Raw genomic sequence first — 22,848 nt, forward strand, 5'->3', positions numbered from 1 at the left:
CCCAAAAGTATTCTAATGTAGAACCACATTTCCTGTTGTCTGGACAGCACGACGTGATCCTAATACAAAAGCCAAATACTGCGGATGCTGGAAATCTGAAATGAAAACAGAAAATGCTGGAAATACTCAGCAGGTCAGGCAGCATCTGTGGAGAGGGAAACAGAGTTACGGTTACAAGTCGATGACTTTTCGTCAGAACTAAGTGATCCTATAGTGCTTAATACTCTGCCTTGTGGTCTTTTTAATTGGAGTGACAACATTGGGCTTTTTTTGTTTTTCAAATAAACTGTACCTTCTTCCTAACAAAAACTGAAGGATCTTTAACAAAAGACAGCCGACATGTTGAAACATTAAGAATTCTGTTCTCCCATTGGCTCATTGATATTTCATATCCTTTTATGTAATATGGTTGAAATTTTGTTCTTAAAGCAAGACTCCTATCATCGAATAAAACCTAAGGTCCATTGCCTTGTCCACAATGCCGTGACTCGGATTCGAACCGAGGTTGCTGCGGCCACAACGCAGAGTACTAACCACTATACGATCACGGCGTGCTACATGGGCCCTGGTGGGCAAGCTCCCAAAATTATTCTAAAGTACAACAGCAAAATAGTTTTAATTACTATTTGTGTCCAGTTCCTGTGCAGAAGAACCAGAAACTTTCCTGTTCTCCAGGCAGCACGTCATGATCCTATAGTGCTTAATACTCTGCCTTGTGGCCACACTACCCGGCTTTTTAATTGGAGGCACAGCGTTGGGCTTTGGTTTTATAATCACTGCACTTTCTTCTTAACACAAACTGAAGGATCGCTAACAATTCTGTTCTCCCATTGGCTCATTGAGCTTATCCAGTGAATAGCTAAGCCGTGCAAAACAGGAACGTTCCAGATTAGATCCTCATTTTGTGTTGTCTTAACTGGTCTCTGCCAGGGCAAGTCAGCTTCATAGAAATTTACAGCAAAGAAGGAGGCCATTCGACCCCTCGTGTCTGCGCCTGTCGAAAAAGAGCTATCCAAACTAATCCCACTTTCCAGCTCTTGGTCTGTAGCCTTGCAGTTTACGGCACTTCAAGTGCATATCCAAGTACTTTATAAATGTGATGAAGGTTTCTGCCTCTACCACCCTTTCAGGCAGTTAGTTCCAGATCCCCGCCACCCTCTGGGTGAAAAAGGTTCTCCTCAACTCCCCTCTAATCCTACTACCAATTACTTTAAATCTATGTTACCTGGTTATTGACCTCTTTGCTAAGGGAAATAGATCCTTCCTATCCACTCTATCCAGGCCCCTCATCATTTTATACACCTCAATTAAATCCATGTAGACTACATCAAATCTGCTACTCTCATCAACCCTCCTTGTCACCCCATCAGAAAATTCAGTCAAGTTAGTCAGACACGACCTTCCCTTAACAAATCCACGCTGACCGCCCTTGATTAATCCGTGCCTTTCTAAATAACAATTAATACTGTCCCTCAGATCCTACTATGGTCAAATAGCTCGCTGACGCTCATAGTCAGCAATCACACATGAATAATGGCCAATACTAGAGGCCGCTCGTCACCTCGAAGCCATATTTCAGTATCAATCACCCTCTCAGGTGAAGAGCACAGGTGATAAAGCATAATTGAATATTAAAATTACCTCAAATTATTACTGTAGCAGGCGAAAGTTAAATCAGTATTCCAGAATACTATATCCCTTAATATAAAAATATATGTTTATAATGTTAGAATTATTGATTGTTGAATGTGGTTTCATACATTGATGTAATTTAATTACCTTTGAAATTTTGTTAATAAACCTTGTGATTGAAGCAACACATCAGTTAATTTCCGTTTCTGAATAAAATCTGAGGTCCATTGCCATGTCGTTGCTTATCCACAATGTGACGACTCAGATTCAAACTGAGGTTGCCGCACCCACAATGCAAAGTACCAACCACTATATGATCACCACACGCTACATGAGACCTGACATCCTAGGGCCCAAAAGTATTCTAATGTAGAACCACATTTCCTGTTGTCTGGACAGCACGACGTGATCCTAATACAAAAGCCAAATACTGCGGATGCTGGAAATCTGAAATGAAAACAGAAAATGCTGGAAATACTCAGCAGGTCAGGCAGCATCTGTGGAGAGGGAAACAGAGTTACGGTTACAAGTCGATGACCTTTCGTCAGAACTAAGTGATCCTATAGTGCTTAATACTCTGCCTTGTGGTCTTTTTAATTGGAGTGACAACATTGGGCTTTTTTTGTTTTTCAAATAAACTGTACCTTCTTCCTAACAAAAACTGAAGGATCTTTAACAAAAGACAGCCGACATGTTGAAACATTAAGAATTCTGTTCTCCCATTGGCTCATTGATATTTCATATCCTTTTATGTAATATGGTTGAAATTTTGTTCTTAAAGCAAGACTCCTATCATCGAATAAAACCTAAGGTCCATTGCCTTGTCATTGCTTTTTCCACAATGCCGTGACTCGGATTCGAACCGAGGTTGCTGCGGCCACAACGCAGAGTACTAACCACTATACGATCACGGCGTGCTACATGGGCCCTGGTGGGCAAGCTCCCAAAATTATTCTAAAGTACAACAACAAAATAGTTTTAATTACTATTTGTGTCCAGTTCCTGTGCAGAAGAACCAGAAACTTTCCTGTTCTCCAGGCAGCACGTCATGATCCTATAGTGCTTAATACTCTGCCTTGTGGCCACACTACCCGGCTTTTTAATTGGAGGCACAGCGTTGGGCTTTGGTTTTATAATCACTGCACTTTCTTCTTAACACAAACTGAAGGATCGCTAACAATTCTGTTCTCCCATTGGCTCATTGAGCTTATCCAGTGAATAGCTAAGCCGTGCAAAACAGGAACGTTCCAGATTAGATCCTCATTTTGTGTTGTCTTAACTGGTCTCTGCCAGGGCAAGTCAGCTTCATAGAAATTTACAGCAAAGAAGGAGGCCATTCGACCCCTCGTGTCTGCGCCTGTCGAAAAAGAGCTATCCAAACTAATCCCACTTTCCAGCTCTTGGTCTGTAGCCTTGCAGTTTACGGCACTTCAAGTGCATATCCAAGTACTTTATAAATGTGATGAAGGTTTCTGCCTCTACCACCCTTTCAGGCAGTTAGTTCCAGATCCCCGCCACCCTCTGGGTGAAAAAGGTTCTCCTCAACTCCCCTCTAATCCTACTACCAATTACTTTAAATCTATGTTACCTGGTTATTGACCTCTTTGCTAAGGGAAATAGATCCTTCCTATCCACTCTATCCAGGCCCCTCATCATTTTATACACCTCAATTAAATCCATGTAGACTACATCAAATCTGCTACTCTCATCAACCCTCCTTGTCACCTCATCAGAAAATTCAGTCAAGTTAGTCAGACACGACCTTCCCTTAACAAATCCACGCTGACCGCCCTTGATTAATCCGTGCCTTTCTAAATAACAATTAATACTGTCCCTCAGATCCTACTATGGTCAAATAGCTCGCTGACGCTCATAGTCAGCAATCACACATGAATAATGGTCAATACTAGAGGCCGCTCGTCACCTCGAAGCCATATTTCAGTATCAATCACCCTCTCAGGTGAAGAGCACAGGTGATAAAGCATAATTGAATATTAAAATTACCTCAAATTATTACTGTAGCAGGCGAAAGTTAAATCAGTATTCCAGAATACTATATCCCTTAATATAAAAATATATGTTTATAATGTTAGAATTATTGATTGTTGGATGTGGTTTCATACATTGATGTAATTTAATTACCTTTGAAATTTTGTTAATAAACCTTGTGATTGAAGCAACACATCAGTTAATTTCCGTTTCTGAATAAAATCTGAGGTCCATTGCCATGTCGTTGCTTATCCACAATGTGACGACTCAGATTCAAACTGAGATTGCCGCACCCACAATGCAAAGTACCAACCACTATATGATCACCACACGCTACATGAGACCTGACATCCTAGGGCCCAAAAGTATTCTAATGTAGAACCACATTTCCTGTTGTCTGGACAGCACGACGTGATCCTAATACAAAAGCCAAATACTGCGGATGCTGGAAATCTGAAATGAAAACAGAAAATGCTGGAAATACTCAGCAGGTCAGGCAGCATCTGTGGAGAGGGAAACAGAGTTACAGTTACAAGTCGATGACCTTTCGTCAGAACTAAGTGATCCTATAGTGCTTAATACTCTGCCTTGTGGTCTTTTTAATTGGAGTGACAACATTGGGCTTTTTTTGTTTTTCAAATAAACTGTACCTTCTTCCTAACAAGAACTGAAGGATCTTTAACAAAAGACAGCCAACATGTTGAAACATTCAGAATTCTGTTCTCCCATTGGCTCATTGATATTTCATATCCTTTTATGTAATATGGTTGAAATTTTGTTCTTAAAGCAAGACTCCTATCATCGAATAAAACCTAAGGTCCATTGCCTTGTCATTGCTTTTTCCGCAATGCCGTGACTCGGATTCGAACCGAGGTTGCTGCGGCCACAACGCAGAGTACTAACCACTATACGATCACGGCGTGCTACATGGGCTCTGGTGGGCAAGCCCCCAAAATTATTCTAAAGTACAACAACAAAATAGTTTTAATTACTATTTGTGTCCAGTTCCTGTGCAGAAGAACCAGAAACTTTCCTGTTCTCCAGGCAGCACGTCATGATCCTATAGTGCTTAATACTCTGCCTTGTGGCCACACTGCACGGCTTTTTAATTGGAGGCACAGCGTTGGGCTTTGGTTTTATAATCACTGCACTTTCTTCTTAACACAAACTGAAGGATCGCTAACAATTCTGTTCTCCCATTGGCTCATTGAGCTTATCCAGTGAATAGCTAAGCCGTGCAAAACAGGAACGTTCCAGATTAGATCCTCATTTTGTGTTGTCTTAACTGGTCTCTGCCAGGGCAAGTCAGCTTCATAGAAATTTACAGCAAAGAAGGAGGCCATTCGACCCCTCGTGTCTGCGCCTGTCGAAAAAGAGCTATCCAAACTAATCCCACTTTCCAGCTCTTGGTCTGTAGCCTTGCAGTTTACGGCACTTCAAGTGCATATCCAAGTACTTTATAAATGTGATGAAGGTTTCTGCCTCTACCACCCTTTCAGGCAGTGAGTTCCAGATCCCCGCCACCCTCTGGGTGAAAAAGGTTCTCCTCAACTCCCCTCTAATCCTACTACCAATTACTTTAAATCTATGTTACCTGGTTATTGACCTCTTTGCTAAGGGAAATAGATCCTTCCTATCCACTCTATCCAGGCCCCTCATCATTTTATACACCTCAATTAAATCCATGTAGACTACATCAAATCTGCTACTCTCATCAACCCTCCTTGTCACCTCATCAGAAAATTCAGTCAAGTTAGTCAGACACGACCTTCCCTTAACAAATCCACGCTGACCGCCCTTGATTAATCCATGCCTTTCTAAATAACAATTAATACTGTCCCTCAGATCCTACTATGGTCAAATAGCTCGCTGACGCTCATAGTCAGCAATCACACATGAATAATGGCCAATACTAGAGGCCGCTCGTCACCTCGAAGCCATATTTCAGTATCAATCACCCTCTCAGGTGAAGAGCACAGGTGATAAAGCATAATTGAATATTAAAATTACCTCAAATTATTACTGTAGCAGGCGAAAGTTAAATCAGTATTCCAGAATACTATATCCCTTAATATAAAAATATATGTTTATAATGTTAGAATTATTGATTGTTGGATGTGGTTTCATACATTGATGTAATTTAATTACCTTTGAAATTTTGTTAATAAACCTTGTGATTGAAGCAACACATCAGTTAATTTCCGTTTCTGAATAAAATCTGAGGTCCATTGCCATGTCGTTGCTTATCCACAATGTGACGACTCAGATTCAAACTGAGGTTGCTGCACCCACAATGCAAAGTACCAACCACTATATGATCACCACACGCTACATGAGACCTGACATCCTAGGGCCCAAAAGTATTCTAATGTAGAACCACATTTCCTGTTGTCTGGACAGCACGACGTGATCCTAATACAAAAGCCAAATACTGCGGATGCTGGAAATCTGAAATGAAAACAGAAAATGCTGGAAATACTCAGCAGGTCAGGCAGCATCTGTGGAGAGGGAAACAGAGTTACGGTTACAAGTCGATGACCTTTCGTCAGAACTAAGTGATCCTATAGTGCTTAATACTCTGCCTTGTGGTCTTTTTAATTGGAGTGACAACATTGGGCTTTTTTTGTTTTTCAAATAAACTGTACCTTCTTCCTAACAAGAACTGAAGGATCTTTAACAAAAGACAGCCGACATGTTGAAGCATTAAGAATTCTGTTCTCCCATTGGCTCATTGATATTTCATATCCTTTTATGTAATATGGTTGAAATTTTGTTCTTAAAGCAAGACTCCTATCATCGAATAAAACCTAAGGTCCATTGCCTTGTCATTGCTTTTTCCGCAATGCCGTGACTCGGATTCGAACCGAGGTTGCTGCGGCCACAACGCAGAGTACTAACCACTATACGATCACGGCGTGCTACATGGGCTCTGGTGGGCAAGCCCCCAAAATTATTCTAAAGTACAACAACAAAATAGTTTTAATTACTATTTGTGTCCAGTTCCTGTGCAGAAGAACCAGAAACTTTCCTGTTCTCCAGGCAGCACGTCATGATCCTATAGTGCTTAATACTCTGCCTTGTGGCCACACTACACAGCTTTTTAATTGGAGGCACAGCGTTGGGCTTTGGTTTTATAATCACTGCACTTTCTTCTTAACACAAACTGAAGGATCGCTAACAATTCTGTTCTCCCATTGGCTCATTGAGCTTATCCAGTGAATAGCTAAGCCGTGCAAAACAGGAACGTTCCAGATTAGATCCTCATTTTGTGTTGTCTTAACTGGTCTCTGCCAGGGCAAGTCAGCTTCATAGAAATTTACAGCAAAGAAGGAGGCCATTCGACCCCTCGTGTCTGCGCCTGTCGAAAAAGAGCTATCCAAACTAATCCCACTTTCCAGCTCTTGGTCTGTAGCCTTGCAGTTTACGGCACTTCAAGTGCATATCCAAGTACTTTATAAATGTGATGAAGGTTTCTGCCTCTACCACCCTTTCAGGCAGTGAGTTCCAGATCCCCGCCACCCTCTGGGTGAAAAAGGTTCTCCTCAACTCCCCTCTAATCCTACCACCAATTACTTTAAATCTATGTTACCTGGTTATTGACCTCTTTGCTAAGGGAAATAGATCCTTCCTATCCACTCTATCCAGGCCCCTCATCATTTTATACACCTCAATTAAATCCATGTAGACTACATCAAATCTGCTACTCTCATCAACCCTCCTTGTCACCTCATCAGAAAATTCAGTCAAGTTAGTCAGACACGACCTTCCCTTAACAAATCCACGCTGACCGCCCTTGATTAATCCGTGCCTTTCTAAATAACAATTAATACTGTCCCTCAGATCCTACTATGGTCAAATAGCTCGCTGACGCTCATAGTCAGCAATCACACATGAATAATGGCCAATACTAGAGGCCGCTCGTCACCTCGAAGCCATATTTCAGTATCAATCACCCTCTCAGGTGAAGAGCACAGGTGATAAAGCATAATTGAATATTAAAATTACCTCAAATTATTACTGTAGCAGGCGAAAGTTAAATCAGTATTCCAGAATACTATATCCCTTAATATAAAAATATATGTTTATAATGTTAGAATTATTGATTGTTGAATGTGGTTTCATACATTGATGTAATTTAATTACCTTTGAAATTTTGTTAATAAACCTTGTGATTGAAGCAACACATCAGTTAATTTCCGTTTCTGAATAAAATCTGAGGTCCATTGCCATGTCGTTGCTTATCCACAATGTGACGACTCAGATTCAAACTGAGGTTGCCGCACCCACAATGCAAAGTACCAACCACTATATGATCACCACACGAGACCTGACATCCTAGGGCCCAAAAGTATTCTAATGTAGAACCACATTTCCTGTTGTCTGGACAGCACGACGTGATCCTAATACAAAAGCCAAATACTGCGGATGCCGGAAATCTGAAATGAAAACAGAAAATGCTGGAAATACTCAGCAGGTCAGGCAGCATCTGTGGAGAGGGAAACAGAGTTACGGTTACAAGTCGATGACCTTTCGTCAGAACTAAGTGATCCTATAGTGCTTAATACTCTGCCTTGTGGTCTTTTTAATTGGAGTGACAACATTGGGCTTTTTTTGTTTTTCAAATAAACTGTACCTTCTTCCTAACAAAAACTGAAGGATCTTTAACAAAAGACAGCCGACATGTTGAAACATTAAGAATTCTGTTCTCCCATTGGCTCATTGATATTTCATATCCTTTTATGTAATACGGTTGAAATTTTGTTCTTAAAGCAAGACTCCTATCATCGAATAAAACCTAAGGTCCATTGCCTTGTCATTGCTTTTTCCGCAATGCCGTGACTCGGATTCGAACCGAGGTTGCTGCGGCCACAACGCAGAGTACTAACCACTATACGATCACGGCGTGCTACATGGGCTCTGGTGGGCAAGCCCCCAAAATTATTCTAAAGTACAACAACAAAATAGTTTTAATTACTATTTGTGTCCAGTTCCTGTGCAGAAGAACCAGAAACTTTCCTGTTCTCCAGGCAGCACGTCATGATCCTATAGTGCTTAATACTCTGCCTTGTGGCCACACTACCCGGCTTTTTAATTGGAGGCACAGCGTTGGGCTTTGGTTTTATAATCACTGCACTTTCTTCTTAACACAAACTGAAGGATCGCTAACAATTCTGTTCTCCCATTGGCTCATTGAGCTTATCCAGTGAATAGCTAAGCCGTGCAAAACAGGAACGTTCCAGATTAGATCCTCATTTTGTGTTGTCTTAACTGGTCTCTGCCAGGGCAAGTCAGCTTCATAGAAATTTACAGCAAAGAAGGAGGCCATTCGACCCCTCGTGTCTGCGCCTGTCGAAAAAGAGCTATCCACACTAATCCCACTTTCCAGCTCTTGGTCTGCAGCCTTGCAGTTTACGGCACTTCAAGTGCATATCCAAGTACTTTATAAATGTGATGAAGGTTTCTGCCTCTACCACCCTTTCAGGCAGTGAGTTCCAGATCCCCGCCACCCTCTGGGTGAAAAAGGTTCTCCTCAACTCCCCTCTAATCCGACTACCAATTACTTTAAATCTATTTTACCTGGTTATTGACCTCTTTGCTAAGGGAAATAGATCCTTCCTATCCACTCTATCCAGGCCCCTCATCATTTTATACACCTCAATTAAATCCATGTAGACTACATCAAATCTGCTACTCTCATCAACCCTCCTTGTCACCTCATCAGAAAATTCAGTCAAGTTAGTCAGACACGACCTTCCCTTAACAAATCCACGCTGACCGCCCTTGATTAATCCGTGCCTTTCTAAATAACAATTAATACTGTCCCTCAGATCCTACTATGCTCAAATAGCTCGCTGACGCTCATAGTCAGCAATCACACATGAATAATGGCCAATACTAGAGGCCGCTCGTCACCTCGAAGCCATATTTCAGTATCAATCACCCTCTCAGGTGAAGAGCACAGGTGATAAAGCATAATTGAATATTAAAATTACTTCAAATTATTACTGTAGCAGGCGAAAGTTAAATCAGTATTCCAGAATACTATATCCCTTAATATAAAAATATATGTTTATAATGTTAGAATTATTGATTGTTGGATGTGGTTTCATACATTGATGTAATTTAATTACCTTTGAAATTTTGTTAATAAACCTTGTGATTGAAGCAACACATCAGTTAATTTCCGTTTCTGAATAAAATCTGAGGTCCATTGCCATGTCGTTGCTTATCCACAATGTGACGACTCAGATTCAAACTGAGGTTGCCGCACCCACAATGCAAAGTACCAACCACTATATGATCACCACACGCTACATGAGACCTGACATCCTAGGGCCCAAAAGTATTCTAATGTAGAACCACATTTCCTGTTGTCTGGACAGCACGACGTGATCCTAATACAAAAGCCAAATACTGCGGATGCTGGAAATCTGAAATGAAAACAGAAAATGCTGGAAATACTCAGCAGGTCAGGCAGCATCTGTGGAGAGGGAAACAGAGTTACGGTTACAAGTCGATGACCTTTCGTCAGAACTAAGTGATCCTATAGTGCTTAATACTCTGCCTTGTGGTCTTTTTAATTGGAGTGACAACATTGGGCTTTTTTTGTTTTTCAAATAAACTGTACCTTCTTCCTAACAAAAACTGAAGGATCTTTAACAAAAGACAGCCGACATGTTGAAACATTAAGAATTCTGTTCTCCCATTGGCTCATTGATATTTCATATCCTTTTATGTAATACGGTTGAAATTTTGTTCTTAAAGCAAGACTCCTATCATCGAATAAAACCTAAGGTCCATTGCCTTGTCATTGCTTTTTCCGCAATGCCGTGACTCGGATTCGAACCGAGGTTGCTGCGGCCACAACGCAGAGTACTAACCACTATACGATCACGGCGTGCTACATGGGCTCTGGAGGCCAAGCCCCCAAAATTATTCTAAAGTACAACAACAAAATAGTTTTAATTACTATTTGTGTCCAGTTCCTGTGCAGAAGAACCAGAAACTTTCCTGTTCTCCAGGCAGCACGTCATGATCCTATAGTGCTTAATACTCTGCCTTGTGGCCACACTACACGGCTTTTTAATTGGAGGCACAGCGTTGGGCTTTGGTTTTATAATCACTGCACTTTCTTCTTAACACAAACTGAAGGATCGCTAACAATTCTGTTCTCCCATTGGCTCATTGAGCTTATCCAGTGAATAGCTAAGCCGTGCAAAACAGGAACGTTCCAGATTAGATCCTCATTTTGTGTTGTCTTAACTGGTCTCTGCCAGGGCAAGTCAGCTTCATAGAAATTTACAGCAAAGAAGGAGGCCATTCGACCCATCGTGTCTGCGGCTGTCGAAAAAGAGCTATCCAAACTAATCCCACTTTCCAGCTCTTGGTCTGCAGCCTTGCAGTTTACGGCACTTCAAGTGCATATCCAAGTACTTTATAAATGTGATGAAGGTTTCTGCCTCTACCACCCTTTCAGGCAGTGAGTTCCAGATCCCCGCCACCCTCTGGGTGAAAAAGGTTCTCCTCAACGCCCCTCTAATCCTACTACCAATTACTTTAAATCTATGTTACCTGGTTATTGACCTCTTTGCTAAGGGAAATAGATCCTTCCTATCCACTCTATCCAGGCCCCTCATCATTTTATACACCTCAATTAAATCCATGTAGACTACATCAAATCTGCTACTCTCATCAACCCTCCTTGTCACCTCATCAGAAAATTCAGTCAAGTTAGTCAGACACGACCTTCCCTTAACAAATCCACGCTGACCGCCCTTGATTAATCCATGCCTTTCTAAATAACAATTAATACTGTCCCTCAGATCCTACTATGGTCAAATAGCTCGCTGACGCTCATAGTCAGCAATCACACATGAATAATGGCCAATACTAGAGGCCGCTCGTCACCTCGAAGCCATATTTCAGTATCAATCACCCTCTCAGGTGAAGAGCACAGGTGATAAAGCATAATTGAATATTAAAATTACCTCAAATTATTACTGTAGCAGGCGAAAGTTAAATCAGTATTCCAGAATACTATATCCCTTAATATAAAAATATATGTTTATAATGTTAGAATTATTGATTGTTGGATGTGGTTTCATACATTGATGTAATTTAATTACCTTTGAAATTTTGTTAATAAACCTTGTGATTGAAGCAACACATCAGTTAATTTCCGTTTCTGAATAAAATCTGAGGTCCATTGCCATGTCGTTGCTTATCCACAATGTGACGACTCAGATTCAAACTGAGGTTGCTGCACCCACAATGCAAAGTACCAACCACTATATGATCACCACACGCTACATGAGACCTGACATCCTAGGGCCCAAAAGTATTCTAATGTAGAACCACATTTCCTGTTGTCTGGACAGCACGACGTGATCCTAATACAAAAGCCAAATACTGCGGATGCTGGAAATCTGAAATGAAAACAGAAAATGCTGGAAATACTCAGCAGGTCAGGCAGCATCTGTGGAGAGGGAAACAGAGTTACGGTTACAAGTCGATGACCTTTCGTCAGAACTAAGTGATCCTATAGTGCTTAATACTCTGCCTTGTGGTCTTTTTAATTGGAGTGACAACATTGGGCTTTTTTTGTTTTTCAAATAAACTGTACCTTCTTCCTAACAAGAACTGAAGGATCTTTAACAAAAGACAGCCGACATGTTGAAGCATTAAGAATTCTGTTCTCCCATTGGCTCATTGATATTTCATATCCTTTTATGTAATATGGTTGAAATTTTGTTCTTAAAGCAAGACTCCTATCATCGAATAAAACCTAAGGTCCATTGCCTTGTCATTGCTTTTTCCGCAATGCCGTGACTCGGATTCGAACCGAGGTTGCTGCGGCCACAACGCAGAGTACTAACCACTATACGATCACGGCGTGCTACATGGGCTCTGGTGGGCAAGCCCCCAAAATTATTCTAAAGTACAACAACAAAATAGTTTTAATTACTATTTGTGTCCAGTTCCTGTGCAGAAGAACCAGAAACTTTCCTGTTCTCCAGGCAGCACGTCATGATCCTATAGTGCTTAATACTCTGCCTTGTGGCCACACTACACAGCTTTTTAATTGGAGGCACAGCGTTGGGCTTTGGTTTTATAATCACTGCACTTTCTTCTTAACACAAACTGAAGGATCGCTAACAATTCTGTTCTCCCATTGGCTCATTGAGCTTATCCAGTGAATAGCTAAGCCGTGCAAAACAGGAACGTTCCAGATTAGATCCTCATTTTGTGTTGTCTTAACTGGTCTCTGCCAGGGCAAGTCAGCTTCATAGAAATTTACAGCAAAGAAGGAGGCCATTCGACCCCTCGTGTCTGCGCCTGTCGAAAAAGAGCTATCCAAACTAATCCCACTTTCCAGCTCTTGGTCTGTAGCCTTGCAGTTTACGGCACTTCAAGTGCATATCCAAGTACTTTATAAATGTGATGAAGGTTTCTGCCTCTACCACCCTTTCAGGCAGTGAGTTCCAGATCCCCGCCACCCTCTGGGTGAAAAAGGTTCTCCTCAACTCCCCTCTAATCCTACCACCAATTACTTTAAATCTATGTTACCTGGTTATTGACCTCTTTGCTAAGGGAAATAGATCCTTCCTATCCACTCTATCCAGGCCCCTCATCATTTTATACACCTCAATTAAATCCATGTAGACTACATCAAATCTGCTACTCTCATCAACCCTCCTTGTCACCTCATCAGAAAATTCAGTCAAGTTAGTCAGACACGACCTTCCCTTAACAAATCCACGCTGACCGCCCTTGATTAATCCGTGCCTTTCTAAATAACAATTAATACTGTCCCTCAGATCCTACTATGGTCAAATAGCTCGCTGACGCTCATAGTCAGCAATCACACATGAATAATGGCCAATACTAGAGGCCGCTCGTCACCTCGAAGCCATATTTCAGTATCAATCACCCTCTCAGGTGAAGAGCACAGGTGATAAAGCATAATTGAATATTAAAATTACCTCAAATTATTACTGTAGCAGGCGAAAGTTAAATCAGTATTCCAGAATACTATATCCCTTAATATAAAAATATATGTTTATAATGTTAGAATTATTGATTGTTGAATGTGGTTTCATACATTGATGTAATTTAATTACCTTTGAAATTTTGTTAATAAACCTTGTGATTGAAGCAACACATCAGTTAATTTCCGTTTCTGAATAAAATCTGAGGTCCATTGCCATGTCGTTGCTTATCCACAATGTGACGACTCAGATTCAAACTGAGGTTGCCGCACCCACAATGCAAAGTACCAACCACTATATGATCACCACACGAGACCTGACATCCTAGGGCCCAAAAGTATTCTAATGTAGAACCACATTTCCTGTTGTCTGGACAGCACGACGTGATCCTAATACAAAAGCCAAATACTGCGGATGCCGGAAATCTGAAATGAAAACAGAAAATGCTGGAAATACTCAGCAGGTCAGGCAGCATCTGTGGAGAGGGAAACAGAGTTACGGTTACAAGTCGATGACCTTTCGTCAGAACTAAGTGATCCTATAGTGCTTAATACTCTGCCTTGTGGTCTTTTTAATTGGAGTGACAACATTGGGCTTTTTTTGTTTTTCAAATAAACTGTACCTTCTTCCTAACAAAAACTGAAGGATCTTTAACAAAAGACAGCCGACATGTTGAAACATTAAGAATTCTGTTCTCCCATTGGCTCATTGATATTTCATATCCTTTTATGTAATACGGTTGAAATTTTGTTCTTAAAGCAAGACTCCTATCATCGAATAAAACCTAAGGTCCATTGCCTTGTCATTGCTTTTTCCGCAATGCCGTGACTCGGATTCGAACCGAGGTTGCTGCGGCCACAACGCAGAGTACTAACCACTATACGATCACGGCGTGCTACATGGGCTCTGGTGGGCAAGCCCCCAAAATTATTCTAAAGTACAACAACAAAATAGTTTTAATTACTATTTGTGTCCAGTTCCTGTGCAGAAGAACCAGAAACTTTCCTGTTCTCCAGGCAGCACGTCATGATCCTATAGTGCTTAATACTCTGCCTTGTGGCCACACTACCCGGCTTTTTAATTGGAGGCACAGCGTTGGGCTTTGGTTTTATAATCACTGCACTTTCTTCTTAACACAAACTGAAGGATCGCTAACAATTCTGTTCTCCCATTGGCTCATTGAGCTTATCCAGTGAATAGCTAAGCCGTGCAAAACAGGAACGTTCCAGATTAGATCCTCATTTTGTGTTGTCTTAACTGGTCTCTGCCAGGGCAAGTCAGCTTCATAGAAATTTACAGCAAAGAAGGAGGCCATTCGACCCCTCGTGTCTGCGCCTGTCGAAAAAGAGCTATCCACACTAATCCCACTTTCCAGCTCTTGGTCTGCAGCCTTGCAGTTTACGGCACTTCAAGTGCATATCCAAGTACTTTATAAATGTGATGAAGGTTTCTGCCTCTACCACCCTTTCAGGCAGTGAGTTCCAGATCCCCGCCACCCTCTGGGTGAAAAAGGTTCTCCTCAACTCCCCTCTAATCCGACTACCAATTACTTTAAATCTATTTTACCTGGTTATTGACCTCTTTGCTAAGGGAAATAGATCCTTCCTATCCACTCTATCCAGGCCCCTCATCATTTTATACACCTCAATTAAATCCATGTAGACTACATCAAATCTGCTACTCTCATCAACCCTCCTTGTCACCTCATCAGAAAATTCAGTCAAGTTAGTCAGACACGACCTTCCCTTAACAAATCCACGCTGACCGCCCTTGATTAATCCGTGCCTTTCTAAATAACAATTAATACTGTCCCTCAGATCCTACTATGCTCAAATAGCTCGCTGACGCTCATAGTCAGCAATCACACATGAATAATGGCCAATACTAGAGGCCGCTCGTCACCTCGAAGCCATATTTCAGTATCAATCACCCTCTCAGGTGAAGAGCACAGGTGATAAAGCATAATTGAATATTAAAATTACTTCAAATTATTACTGTAGCAGGCGAAAGTTAAATCAGTATTCCAGAATACTATATCCCTTAATATAAAAATATATGTTTATAATGTTAGAATTATTGATTGTTGGATGTGGTTTCATACATTGATGTAATTTAATTACCTTTGAAATTTTGTTAATAAACCTTGTGATTGAAGCAACACATCAGTTAATTTCCGTTTCTGAATAAAATCTGAGGTCCATTGCCATGTCGTTGCTTATCCACAATGTGACGACTCAGATTCAAACTGAGGTTGCCGCACCCACAATGCAAAGTACCAACCACTATATGATCACCACACGCTACATGAGACCTGACATCCTAGGGCCCAAAAGTATTCTAATGTAGAACCACATTTCCTGTTGTCTGGACAGCACGACGTGATCCTAATACAAAAGCCAAATACTGCGGATGCTGGAAATCTGAAATGAAAACAGAAAATGCTGGAAATACTCAGCAGGTCAGGCAGCATCTGTGGAGAGGGAAACAGAGTTACGGTTACAAGTCGATGACCTTTCGTCAGAACTAAGTGATCCTATAGTGCTTAATACTCTGCCTTGTGGTCTTTTTAATTGGAGTGACAACATTGGGCTTTTTTTGTTTTTCAAATAAACTGTACCTTCTTCCTAACAAAAACTGAAGGATCTTTAACAAAAGACAGCCGACATGTTGAAACATTAAGAATTCTGTTCTCCCATTGGCTCATTGATATTTCATATCCTTTTATGTAATACGGTTGAAATTTTGTTCTTAAAGCAAGACTCCTATCATCGAATAAAACCTAAGGTCCATTGCCTTGTCATTGCTTTTTCCGCAATGCCGTGACTCGGATTCGAACCGAGGTTGCTGCGGCCACAACGCAGAGTACTAACCACTATACGATCACGGCGTGCTACATGGGCTCTGGAGGCCAAGCCCCCAAAATTATTCTAAAGTACAACAACAAAATAGTTTTAATTACTATTTGTGTCCAGTTCCTGTGCAGAAGAACCAGAAACTTTCCTGTTCTCCAGGCAGCACGTCATGATCCTATAGTGCTTAATACTCTGCCTTGTGGCCACACTACACGGCTTTTTAATTGGAGGCACAGCGTTGGGCTTTGGTTTTATAATCACTGCACTTTCTTCTTAACACAAACTGAAGGATCGCTAACAATTCTGTTCTCCCATTGGCTCATTGAGCTTATCCAGTGAATAGCTAAGCCGTGCAAAACAGGAACGTTCCAGATTAGATCCTCATTTTGTGTTGTCTTAACTGGTCTCTGCCAGGGCAAGTCAGCTTCATAGAAATTTACAGCAAAGAAGGAGGCCATTCGACCCATCGTGTCTGCGGCTGTCGAAAAAGAGCTATCCAAACTAATCCCACTTTCCAGCTCTTGGTCTGCAGCCTTGCAGTTTACGGCACTTCAAGTGCATATCCAAGTACTTTATAAATGTGATGAAGGTTTCTGCCTCTACCACCCTTTCAGGCAGTGAGTTCCAGATCCCCGCCACCCTCTGGGTGAAAAAGGTTCTCCTCAACGCCCCTCTAATCCTACTACCAATTACTTTAAATCTATGTTACCTGGTTATTGACCTCTTTGCTAAGGGAAATAGATCCTTCCTATCCACTCTATCCAGGCCCCTCATCATTTTATACACCTCAATTAAATCCATGTAGACTACATCAAATCTGCTACTCTCATCAACCCTCCTTGTCACCTCATCAGAAAATTCAGTCAAGTTAGTCAGACACGACCTTCCCTTAACAAATCCACGCTGACCGCCCTTGATTAATCCGTGCCTTTCTAAATAACAATTAATACTGTCCCTCAGATCCTACTATGGTCAAATAGCTCGCTGACGCTCATAGTCAGCAATCACACATGAATAATGGCCAATACTAGAGGCCGCTCGTCACCTCGAAGCCATATTTCAGTATCAATCACCCTCTCAGGTGAAGAGCACAGGTGATAAAGCATAATTGAATATTAAAATTACCTCAAATTATTACTGTAGCAGGCGAAAGTTAAATCAGTATTCCAGAATACTATATCCCTTAATATAAAAATATATGTTTATAATGTTAGAATTATTGATTGTTGAATGTGGTTTCATACATTGATGTAATTTAATTACCTTTGAAATTTTGTTAATAAACCTTGTGATTGAAGCAACACATCAGTTAATTTCCGTTTCTGAATAAAATCTGAGGTCCATTGCCATGTCGTTGCTTATCCACAATGTGACGACTCAGATTCAAACTGAGGTTGCCGCACCCACAATGCAAAGTACCAACCACTATATGATCACCACACGCTACATGAGACCTGACATCCTAGGGCCCAAAAGTATTCTAATGTAGAACCACATTTCCTGTTGTCTGGACAGCACGACGTGATCCTAATACAAAAGCCAAATACTGCGGATGCTGGAAATCTGAAATGAAAACAGAAAATGCTGGAAATACTCAGCAGGTCAGGCAGCATCTGTGGAGAGGGAAACAGAGTTACGGTTACAAGTCGATGACCTTTCGTCAGAACTAAGTGATCCTATAGTGCTTAATACTCTGCCTTGTGGTCTTTTTAATTGGAGTGACAACATTGGGCTTTTTTTGTTTTTCAAATAAACTGTACCTTCTTCCTAACAAGAACTGAAGGATCTTTAACAAAAGACAGCCAACATGTTGAAACATTAAGAATTCTGTTCTCCCATTGGCTCATTGATATTTCATATCCTTTTATGTAATATGGTTGAAATTTTGTTCTTAAAGCAAGACTCCTATCATCGAATAAAACCTAAGGTCCATTGCCTTGTCATTGCTTTTTCCGCAATGCCGTGACTCGGATTCGAACCGAGGTTGCTGCGGCCACAACGCAGAGTACTAACCACTATACGATCACGGCGTGCTACATGGGCTCTGGTGGGCAAGCCCCCAAAATTATTCTAAAGTACAACAACAAAATAGTTTTAATTACTATTTGTGTCCAGTTCCTGTGCAGAAGAACCAGAAACTTTCCTGTTCTCCAGGCAGCACGTCATGATCCTATAGTGCTTAATACTCTGCCTTGTGGCCACACTACACGGCTTTTTAATTGGAGGCACAGCGTTGGGCTTTGGTTTTATAATCACTGCACTTTCTTCTTAACACAAACTGAAGGATCGCTAACAATTCTGTTCTCCCATTGGCTCATTGAGCTTATCCAGTGAATAGCTAAGCCGTGCAAAACAGGAACGTTCCAGATTAGATCCTCATTTTGTGTTGTCTTAACTGGTCTCTGCCAGGGCAAGTCAGCTTCATAGAAATTTACAGCAAAGAAGGAGGCCATTCGACCCCTCGTGTCTGCGCCTGTCGAAAAAGAGCTATCCAAACTAATCCCACTTTCCAGCTCTTGGTCTGTAGCCTTGCAGTTTACGGCACTTCAAGTGCATATCCAAGTACTTTATAAATGTGATGAAGGTTTCTGCCTCTACCACCCTTTCAGGCAGTTAGTTCCAGATCCCCGCCACCCTCTGGGTGAAAAAGGTTCTCCTCAACTCCCCTCTAATCCTACTACCAATTACTTTAAATCTATGTTACCTGGTTATTGACCTCTTTGCTAAGGGAAATAGATCCTTCCTATCCACTCTATCCAGGCCCCTCATCATTTTATACACCTCAATTAAATCCATGTAGACTACATCAAATCTGCTACTCTCATCAACCCTCCTTGTCACCTCATCAGAAAATTCAGTCAAGTTAGTCAGACACGACCTTCCCTTAACAAATCCACGCTGACCGCCCTTGATTAATCCGTGCCTTTCTAAATAACAATTAATACTGTCCCTCAGATCCTACTATGGTCAAATAGCTCGCTGACGCTCATAGTCAGCAATCACACATGAATAATGGTCAATACTAGAGGCCGCTCGTCACCTCGAAGCCATATTTCAGTATCAATCACCCTCTCAGGTGAAGAGCACAGGTGATAAAGCATAATTGAATATTAAAATTACCTCAAATTATTACTGTAGCAGGCGAAAGTTAAATCAGTATTCCAGAATACTATATCCCTTAATATAAAAATATATGTTTATAATGTTAGAATTATTGATTGTTGGATGTGGTTTCATACATTGATGTAATTTAATTACCTTTGAAATTTTGTTAATAAACCTTGTGATTGAAGCAACACATCAGTTAATTTCCGTTTCTGAATAAAATCTGAGGTCCATTGCCATGTCGTTGCTTATCCACAATGTGACGACTCAGATTCAAACTGAGATTGCCGCACCCACAATGCAAAGTACCAACCACTATATGATCACCACACGCTACATGAGACCTGACATCCTAGGGCCCAAAAGTATTCTAATGTAGAACCACATTTCCTGTTGTCTGGACAGCACGACGTGATCCTAATACAAAAGCCAAATACTGCGGATGCTGGAAATCTGAAATGAAAACAGAAAATGCTGGAAATACTCAGCAGGTCAGGCAGCATCTGTGGAGAGGGAAACAGAGTTACGGTTACAAGTCGATGACCTTTCGTCAGAACTAAGTGATCCTATAGTGCTTAATACTCTGCCTTGTGGTCTTTTTAATTGGAGTGACAACATTGGGCTTTTTTTGTTTTTCAAATAAACTGTACCTTCTTCCTAACAAGAACTGAAGGATCTTTAACAAAAGACAGCCAACATGTTGAAACATTAAGAATTCTGTTCTCCCATTGGCTCATTGATATTTCATATCCTTTTATGTAATATGGTTGAAATTTTGTTCTTAAAGCAAGACTCCTATCATCGAATAAAACCTAAGGTCCATTGCCTTGTCATTGCTTTTTCCGCAATGCCGTGACTCGGATTCGAACCGAGGTTGCTGCGGCCACAACGCAGAGTACTAACCACTATACGATCACGGCGTGCTACATGGGCTCTGGTGGGCAAGCCCCCAAAATTATTCTAAAGTACAACAACAAAATAGTTTTAATTACTATTTGTGTCCAGTTCCTGTGCAGAAGAACCAGAAACTTTCCTGTTCTCCAGGCAGCACGTCATGATCCTATAGTGCTTAATACTCTGCCTTGTGGCCACACTGCACGGCTTTTTAATTGGAGGCACAGCGTTGGGCTTTGGTTTTATAATCACTGCACTTTCTTCTTAACACAAACTGAAGGATCGCTAACAATTCTGTTCTCCCATTGGCTCATTGAGCTTATCCAGTGAATAGCTAAGCCGTGCAAAACAGGAACGTTCCAGATTAGATCCTCATTTTGTGTTGTCTTAACTGGTCTCTGCCAGGGCAAGTCAGCTTCATAGAAATTTACAGCAAAGAAGGAGGCCATTCGACCCCTCGTGTCTGCGCCTGTCGAAAAAGAGCTATCCAAACTAATCCCACTTTCCAGCTCTTGGTCTGTAGCCTTGCAGTTTACGGCACTTCAAGTGCATATCCAAGTACTTTATAAATGTGATGAAGGTTTCTGCCTCTACCACCCTTTCAGGCAGTGAGTTCCAGATCCCCGCCACCCTCTGGGTGAAAAAGGTTCTCCTCAACTCCCCTCTAATCCTACTACCAATTACTTTAAATCTATGTTACCTGGTTATTGACCTCTTTGCTAAGGGAAATAGATCCTTCCTATCCACTCTATCCAGGCCCCTCATCATTTTATACACCTCAATTAAATCCATGTAGACTACATCAAATCTGCTACTCTCATCAACCCTCCTTGTCACCTCATCAGAAAATTCAGTCAAGTTAGTCAGACACGACCTTCCCTTAACAAATCCACGCTGACCGCCCTTGATTAATCCATGCCTTTCTAAATAACAATTAATACTGTCCCTCAGATCCTACTATGGTCAAATAGCTCGCTGACGCTCATAGTCAGCAATCACACATGAATAATGGCCAATACTAGAGGCCGCTCGTCACCTCGAAGCCATATTTCAGTATCAATCACCCTCTCAGGTGAAGAGCACAGGTGATAAAGCATAATTGAATATTAAAATTACCTCAAATTATTACTGTAGCAGGCGAAAGTTAAATCAGTATTCCAGAATACTATATCCCTTAATATAAAAATATATGTTTATAATGTTAGAATTATTGATTGTTGGATGTGGTTTCATACATTGATGTAATTTAATTACCTTTGAAATTTTGTTAATAAACCTTGTGATTGAAGCAACACATCAGTTAATTTCCGTTTCTGAATAAAATCTGAGGTCCATTGCCATGTCGTTGCTTATCCACAATGTGACGACTCAGATTCAAACTGAGGTTGCTGCACCCACAATGCAAAGTACCAACCACTATATGATCACCACACGCTACATGAGACCTGACATCCTAGGGCCCAAAAGTATTCTAATGTAGAACCACATTTCCTGTTGTCTGGACAGCACGACGTGATCCTAATACAAAAGCCAAATACTGCGGATGCTGGAAATCTGAAATGAAAACAGAAAATGCTGGAAATACTCAGCAGGTCAGGCAGCATCTGTGGAGAGGGAAACAGAGTTACGGTTACAAGTCGATGACCTTTCGTCAGAACTAAGTGATCCTATAGTGCTTAATACTCTGCCTTGTGGTCTTTTTAATTGGAGTGACAACATTGGGCTTTTTTTGTTTTTCAAATAAACTGTACCTTCTTCCTAACAAGAACTGAAGGATCTTTAACAAAAGACAGCCGACATGTTGAAGCATTAAGAATTCTGTTCTCCCATTGGCTCATTGATATTTCATATCCTTTTATGTAATATGGTTGAAATTTTGTTCTTAAAGCAAGACTCCTATCATCGAATAAAACCTAAGGTCCATTGCCTTGTCATTGCTTTTTCCGCAATGCCGTGACTCGGATTCGAACCGAGGTTGCTGCGGCCACAACGCAGAGTACTAACCACTATACGATCACGGCGTGCTACATGGGCTCTGGTGGGCAAGCCCCCAAAATTATTCTAAAGTACAACAACAAAATAGTTTTAATTACTATTTGTGTCCAGTTCCTGTGCAGAAGAACCAGAAACTTTCCTGTTCTCCAGGCAGCACGTCATGATCCTATAGTGCTTAATACTCTGCCTTGTGGCCACACTACACGGCTTTTTAATTGGAGGCACAGCGTTGGGCTTTGGTTTTATAATCACTGCACTTTCTTCTTAACACAAACTGAAGGATCGCTAACAATTCTGTTCTCCCATTGGCTCATTGAGCTTATCCAGTGAATAGCTAAGCCGTGCAAAACAGGAACGTTCCAGATTAGATCCTCATTTTGTGTTGTCTTAAC

General features: G+C 41.1%; 12 non-coding genes across 12 annotated transcripts; all 12 read right to left on the reverse strand.

The window, feature by feature from the left end:
* Positions 1–479: 479 nt before the first annotated feature.
* trnah-gug (transfer RNA histidin (anticodon GUG)) lies at positions 480–551 on the reverse strand. Its single transcript has one exon. It is a non-coding gene; the product is annotated as a tRNA-His (tRNA).
* A 1,923-nt stretch (positions 552–2,474) lies between these two features.
* On the reverse strand, positions 2,475–2,546 carry trnah-gug (transfer RNA histidin (anticodon GUG)). The gene has a single exon. It is a non-coding gene; the product is annotated as a tRNA-His (tRNA).
* A 1,923-nt stretch (positions 2,547–4,469) lies between these two features.
* Positions 4,470–4,541, reverse strand: trnah-gug (transfer RNA histidin (anticodon GUG)). The gene has a single exon. It is a non-coding gene; the product is annotated as a tRNA-His (tRNA).
* Positions 4,542–6,464: 1,923 nt separating this feature from the next.
* Positions 6,465–6,536, reverse strand: trnah-gug (transfer RNA histidin (anticodon GUG)). Its single transcript has one exon. It is a non-coding gene; the product is annotated as a tRNA-His (tRNA).
* Positions 6,537–8,452: 1,916 nt separating this feature from the next.
* On the reverse strand, positions 8,453–8,524 carry trnah-gug (transfer RNA histidin (anticodon GUG)). The gene has a single exon. It is a non-coding gene; the product is annotated as a tRNA-His (tRNA).
* A 1,923-nt stretch (positions 8,525–10,447) lies between these two features.
* Positions 10,448–10,519, reverse strand: trnah-gug (transfer RNA histidin (anticodon GUG)). Its single transcript has one exon. It is a non-coding gene; the product is annotated as a tRNA-His (tRNA).
* Positions 10,520–12,442: 1,923 nt separating this feature from the next.
* On the reverse strand, positions 12,443–12,514 carry trnah-gug (transfer RNA histidin (anticodon GUG)). Its single transcript has one exon. It is a non-coding gene; the product is annotated as a tRNA-His (tRNA).
* Positions 12,515–14,430: 1,916 nt separating this feature from the next.
* trnah-gug (transfer RNA histidin (anticodon GUG)) lies at positions 14,431–14,502 on the reverse strand. Its single transcript has one exon. It is a non-coding gene; the product is annotated as a tRNA-His (tRNA).
* A 1,923-nt stretch (positions 14,503–16,425) lies between these two features.
* On the reverse strand, positions 16,426–16,497 carry trnah-gug (transfer RNA histidin (anticodon GUG)). Its single transcript has one exon. It is a non-coding gene; the product is annotated as a tRNA-His (tRNA).
* Positions 16,498–18,420: 1,923 nt separating this feature from the next.
* Positions 18,421–18,492, reverse strand: trnah-gug (transfer RNA histidin (anticodon GUG)). Its single transcript has one exon. It is a non-coding gene; the product is annotated as a tRNA-His (tRNA).
* A 1,923-nt stretch (positions 18,493–20,415) lies between these two features.
* trnah-gug (transfer RNA histidin (anticodon GUG)) lies at positions 20,416–20,487 on the reverse strand. Its single transcript has one exon. It is a non-coding gene; the product is annotated as a tRNA-His (tRNA).
* A 1,923-nt stretch (positions 20,488–22,410) lies between these two features.
* Positions 22,411–22,482, reverse strand: trnah-gug (transfer RNA histidin (anticodon GUG)). Its single transcript has one exon. It is a non-coding gene; the product is annotated as a tRNA-His (tRNA).
* Between the last annotated feature and the right edge of the window lie 366 nt (positions 22,483–22,848).

The sequence above is a fragment of the Somniosus microcephalus genome, chromosome 22 (genome assembly GCF_052327205.1).
Source record: "Somniosus microcephalus isolate GS21.2 chromosome 22, FLI_Smic_1.0, whole genome shotgun sequence".
Classification (NCBI taxonomy): domain Eukaryota; kingdom Metazoa; phylum Chordata; class Chondrichthyes; order Squaliformes; family Somniosidae; genus Somniosus; species Somniosus microcephalus.